Source organism: Pteronotus mesoamericanus, unplaced genomic scaffold, assembly GCF_021234165.1.
Source record: "Pteronotus mesoamericanus isolate MK-2021 breed Mesoamerican mustached bat unplaced genomic scaffold, CSHL_Meso_final contig_180, whole genome shotgun sequence".
Lineage (NCBI taxonomy): Eukaryota > Metazoa > Chordata > Mammalia > Chiroptera > Mormoopidae > Pteronotus > Pteronotus mesoamericanus.
In genome coordinates, this window is record NW_026555076.1 from 3478319 (window position 1) to 3485189 (window position 6871).

The following is a 6871-nucleotide window of genomic DNA, read 5'->3' on the forward strand; positions in this document are numbered from 1 at the left end:
TAAAGATCACTGGTTGGAAGGGGTTAATTGCTTAGCCTAAAAAGATAATACAATGTTTGTTATTTTTATTAACTAAATAAAGAAATGGCCATTAAATTATTTAATAAATATCTATACAAAATTAATTCATTTTTATTTAAAGTGAAATTTCAAGCTATTCTGTAAAACAGTTATAAAATTGCTACCAAGGGAAGATACCTTAATGTAAATAAAAAATAGAAAAGATAATTATTTGTCTCAGGTGGGACCTATATACTACAGGCAATTCCACCCAACTCTTTCACTAAAATGCTACCAGAAAAGTATTCACAGTATAAATCAGTTTAAATACTCCCTCCAGCTTATGAAGGATGATAAAGAGGAATATTCACAATAGAATAGAATCATCTGTGCAGCATGTAGGTGGGTCCCAGCAACATGCTTATAGAGGAAGAAGCACAGGGAAAACAGGAAGCACATAAGTTGATAAATTGAAGGTGAGAGGAAAAAATGTGGCATCTCAATTTCTGATTGGAAATCAAAACGCTAAAATTACTTTATCTGCTATATTTAATTGAATCCATAAGCATATGCTGGTTCTACAACCCTAATAGTAATTATAAATATTTAGATTGCCTTATCTCTATAATTAAATAAAGCCTAACTGCATTTTATTCAGTAACACCAGAATAGATTCATATTTTAAAAAAGAGAAGGTATTATATGATTGAAGCACACTATTTTAATATTTGATATTTGGTATTATTTACAAGTGTCAATACAGACAAAACTATTCAAAAATTCAGATAGAAGGAAAAATCTGTTTTCACTGGTTGTGTATGTGTGTGATGAATTGTAAAACCTACTCTCTTTTATCCCAGAGTACACATAGAGTTTAAATATTGTAATTCTTTCTTCCCTCTCATTATCCAACTGTGAAAATATGTGTTTGTTTGTCTTATCCATATAATGTAGGATGGGGAAACTTTGTTTAACATATAGTGATTATATAGTAAGACATTTTGCCTCCATTTATACAAAAGAGTAAAGTTGCCAAGTCAGTTCCCAAAGACAGCCAGTGTCATTAAATTAGAAACAGCTGGGAAGGCATATACGCATCATATGCCACCACTAGAAAAAGGGAACACAGGCAAAAATGAGATTAGTTCAGAAAACTGGTTGATACAAAGCAGAAAAGGGATTCTAAAAAATAACAGTTAACTACTAACTACAAAGGAACAGCATTCTTATGAAAACAAAAAAGTATGGGACCAAGTGCCTTTCAAGTGCCTTCCTCAGGGCAGAGCTTTCCTAGGAAGTAGTAAAGTTGTTTCAACGTTTTAACAATGGAATTTTCATTACTATTTTTGTTCCAAGAGAGACACTATGATAGAGATTTTAAATATAAAACAATATAAAAAAATCCATACTAAAAATAATATATGTTTAGTGCATATGAGACCTCATTTGCATTTGTTTTGGTTCTTTGCCGTATTTTATATTAGGGAGTTTATAAAAATTAAAAGTGAATTTGTTACTCTCTATTTTGATTATAATAAATACAAAGTTATATTTCCTTATATAATGCCAGTGAGCATACTGTAGTGTGTTCTTTGGATGTTCCTCCACGATCCGAGGAACCGGTGTTTAAACTAAATGTACCACCACCTAACACTACTATCAATCATCTAGTAATATTAACTAACTGGCCATGGAATTTTTGTACAAAATCTTATGACACGTACTTTAGGACCTTAGTCTTTGAAAGGAACATCACATATCTATCATTTCTTTGAGATTCTTCTCTGTGAACAATTGCAAACTTGCTCAGGGAACCCTTTTATTAGTGCTTACCACTGCCTGGCATTTTTATAAATGTGTTATTTCTATCAATTTATTTATATCTTATAAAATCTATGTCAGTTACTTTAAACATAGATTAAATAGCTTGCCCACTTTTCAGTTTGGCTTCAGACATTGAGATTATAAACTCTGTTATACTCCATGTAAGTCTCAGAAATTAATAAATCAAAAGCTTTGGTCTATTACTTTGAATTTAAAACCAACCCACTGCAATGATCTATAGTAGATCAACACAAAAATAGAATAAGAACTAACCAAAGCCTAAGTCATGACCTTGAAGATATATTTTAGTACTAAAAAACAAAAAATTAAGCATCAGACTTAATATGTAGAATCTTAAACTACAACAACAGAAACCTGAAGGGTGAAATTAAGAATGTGACCTATATCATGTAACAGGCTGTACTCTACTGCTTCTCTGTCATTTCTGAAGTCAAAGAATAAAAAGAGAGCACATAGAAAAATATAAATCCAACTTCGTTAACTCACCTCTAGTGAAGCAATTCATTGAGTAGTTCATTAATGAGAAAAGGCAGGATTTTTCAAAGTGCCAAAAAGGAACATGGTACAAGATGGTAATGCTAACTAAGGATTGAAAACTAGCATTTAGCTAAGACAAAACAGGGGTACAGGTCTGTGTGCAGGTGATTAAAACAAATTGCATTACTTATTGTTTAGGGAAATGTCTCCAGTCATGTCCAGTTACAATCAGTATAATGAGATAACTGACAGTTTAGCCCGTTCAGTTTCAGCTGGTCAGATCCAGGTGTGGTGAAATACAATACACATTTTTTATATCACTTAGAAAGCACTGTAATTTCCTTTTATAATCTTGGCATTTACAAGGAACTGACATAAACTTAATTGGAAATAAGTATCCTTCATTACTAGAATGTTATAATGACAGATGTTCACTTACACAAGCAAATCATTTTTAATTCTTTGTCCTCCTGAGGAACCAAGACTGCTTGCATTTACTCAGACTGTGTAATTGTGTATTCGACCCTACTCTTTTCCTTTAACCCTCGCCTGAGGGCATGGTTATTGATTTTAGAAAGAAGAGGAGGAAGAAGAGAAATATTAATGTGAAAAAGAAACAGATATCGATCATCTCTTTTGTGCACCCTGACCAGGGACTGAACCCCCAACTTAGGCATATGTCCTGACCAGGAATTGAACCTGCAAACTTTTGGCTCACAGGATGACATTCCAACCAACTGAGCCACACTGGCCATGGAAACCCTAATCTTTTAACTACAGTTTATTTGAATCAAAGTAATACATGCAATAATCTAATTAAAACTCACACAGAAGTAACACCTAAAAAGGATACAGAAATCTCCTTGTGCACTCCCCCATCCAATAGCCCTGGTCTGAAGACACAACATTGCCATTTCTTTCATTTGTTTATTCTGATATGTATCTTCACATATCTCAATTCCCTAGTCTGTTAGAGTGGAGGGGAAAAACACTATGTGATATTTATGACAAACTCTACCAGGAGAATCCCAGCATAATCCACTGAAGTTCTGGAGTAAAGCCATACCATCTGCAGTAGGGAACTATACACCACCCAAAAAGTAGTTTCTGGCATAATACTGGGCCTTGACAAAGAGAATCTGCCTCGGGAGCACTCAAGAGACCATGTGGGCAGAACCACCCACCGTATTGCCAATTCACAAGGTGAGATGAACCCAGCTGCAATTCACATTAAGATCAAAGTGGTACATCAGGGATAGGACACAAACAGAGCCACAGGGCATGAGTAAATTGCCTGAGTAGTTGACTTAAACTCCTATCACCCACTACTAATGTGCTAGCACCTCCCCTTCAGTCCATATCTATGCAGGGTGGACCCCTTATGACCTGCTGAGGGAAGTAGAAAAAGAGTAAACTCTGTTACAGGTAAGTAGCTTAATATATAGGTGCCAATCCAAAATCACTCCTAATCTTATTATTTATTTCATGCAACAATTCTTTCACTCAACAACTGAAAAGTGTAATGTAAAGAACTGGTGGAGCTCACAATGCATATATATTTCTTTTTTAACCTTGTAATTTCATTATATTAGTCGACGCTTTTTTATCTACCATTTAGAAAGCAAGATATTAAGACCCGAAAGAAAATACTGCATATGATAAACCATCCCTGTCTTCAGGGTGTATCTTTTAGGAATGGGGGAAGACAAGAAAAATCATCATTTGGAGGCTACTGTTATGTTATAACATAAATAGGATGAGGATAAAATGGAATATAGAGAAAGGATACTTAATGGGGATTAGGGGAGAGATCTTAAAAAGCTCCCTTGAGGAGGCAATGCTCAGTGTTTTCTTCTGTGAGCAGGGCTTAGATGGCAAGAGGGAGGAAAGGAATACGTGAAGAGACAAAACTCACTAAATAGGGGGAATAATTTAGTATTTGTCCTGTTAATCCTGTATTGATGTGAGACATTTTTCTTCTAAAATAATTTATCCAATAAATGTAAAAAAAAATTGAATTAGAAATTCATAATTTTCTAGTCACTTATTAAATCATGGATCTGTCATTAGAGGCTGCACGAATCATTAGGTAAAAGACTGTAAGAGAACAATCAAGCTGACTATACAAATATATTGGTCAAACTTAATATCAGTAAGAGAATCAGACGATTTGTGCCTCTTGATATGTTGTGGGGGAAAAAAAAAGAACAGAGCATCACCTATGACAAATTCTTAAAAAAAAACAAACAAACATGGAATGGATTTCATCCACTCAAGCTCTGGGTCTTATTTCATTGCAATATTATAGGAATAAAGAACTGTGATTTTTAACCTGAATTTGAATCCCAGTTTTACTACTTCTCTGTGTGTGCTTGAGAAAGTGACTTTTCTTTTTGTTCTTTTGTACTTATCTTTTTGTACTTTAATTTTCTCATGTCTAAGATGGAGGAACAACAGCATCTCAAATGTACAGTGTCTTCTAGGATTGTTATGAAAAGTCAATGAGATAATTCAAGTAAAGCTCTTGTCAAAACTATTGTCCAAAGGTAAAGCTCATGATCAAAATTGTCTATTATTTTTTGCTTTAATGTTATTAAAAGACACAATTTGGTCTAATCGGAGACACAGGAACATATTGGCAATCTTGATAGAGAAGGAAGACTCCTAAGATAAAAGAACAAAACATAAATATATAGCATATTCTCATTATCCATTTGTTCTCTGAATCCCCACAGTTATGTGGCTTAAAAGATAAATAAAATTTGGTGTAGCAAAATAATCACTAAGGAACTGACAGTCTAAAATTATTCTCTAGTAAAATGCCTCCCTCTCTCCCCCGTGAACCACTTAATATTATTAAGTATCCCTCCTTCTCTCCTCAGGTTCATTATCAATAACTCTGCTCACTTATGGTAGTGTTCTATAAACATTAATCAATGCAATGCAAATACAATGCAAATTGATTAGAAAGTGAAAGTGCATATCTTGCAAGAATCATATTTTCATTATGCCAATAAACTTTGTTGGTGACTATTCCAGTCACATAAAAGCCACTGCCAAGTGAAAACTTTAAAAGGTTTAAATAACAAACCTTTTAATAAACCTTAATAAAAAGGTTTATTATTTAATAAATAACAAAAGAAATATGGATACAAGTTATGACATGTGAGTTTTTTTTAGAGAATGTCTTCAGAATCAAGATTTAATGTAGCCCTCTAGGGAAACTGGTGAAAATAATCTATTTCAATAAAAAATACATTTTATGGCCCTTTTGTAAAACTCAAACTGTGATAAAGGATATTACTTCATACTGTTATAAAACGTCCAAAAACGCCTGTGCAAAAAAGTAAAATTTTAAAATGCATTTAAGAATCAAAATACAGCTGTCTTATATTCTAACTTTTATCAAAATATGCAAGAAAAAAAGCTATGGTTTTATTTCTTGGTTTCATTGGCATGTAAATTTTTCATTAGCTACCTCATTCTACTCTACTATCACCACTGCCACTGTTTACTATGAAATTTTGAATCCAGTCTTAATGGATTTGCTTTTTGTCTTTCTGTTGTCCTAGGTATTTTTCATAATGAAGAACTCCTGTATGTACCTATTCCAGGTACTGTAAATAGCACAGGACCACTTAAGAACAAACCAGATTCAGATCTAGAGGGCCACATACAGCTTCCCTGAGAATTCTTGGGCCCTCTACTAAGGAGCTTAGACTTTGTGAACCCAAGAAGACTTTCAAGACTGTGTGCTGCATAATCAAATTTAAATAATGAAAAGAGAAAGCAGTTACCTGAGAAGCTATTTGTTCTTACCTCTCAGCTCACCTCAGCACCTGCTGCAATAAACGACTTTGAATGGCTCTAATGACGGACATCATGTGGCCTCTGTTTCACTGCATCACTTGCTCTGCACCTCAGGGTCTTTCTGAAATCATTCTTTTAGCCACTTAGTACTCATGCATGCATAAACCTGGAAGCACTAGAGAGCTAACCTCCACGGACTAGCACTTGACCAATGAGGGTAGGAACCAGTGAAATGATCCCCTTTTCTATCTTCCAGGCAGACAACTCTGAGGTCTTCAGAAGATCCAGTGGTGGGGACCACTGGGTAATTCACCTGAGTCTTGGCTTTTCTTTATTCCTCTTTTCATGTGAGATAATGTCACCAAATCAACTCTATGTCTGAGGACTTCTCGCAGAACATACTCTAAAGGGAGCACATGGAGATGGATAGGCTGCAGCTCTCAAAATTCTACCAGAGAGAAAAGGAGGTGTACAGTGATTTTCATAACCCAGGAAAGATGAGATATAAAAGCTACAATAAAGGCCATCTCTATAAAGAGGTGTGTGAATTTTAAGGTACATTAAAGGAGATAGAATTTGGGGGACTTATTAACTGATTGGATCTAAGGTGCTAGGGAGAATATGGATTCTAATAATATAAAGATAATGTCCTTAAGGAACATGGAGATGTTTGAGCACATCATGAAAAATAGAAAAGGGTGCTTTGGGGAAAAGATAATGAATTCAACTTGAACATGTT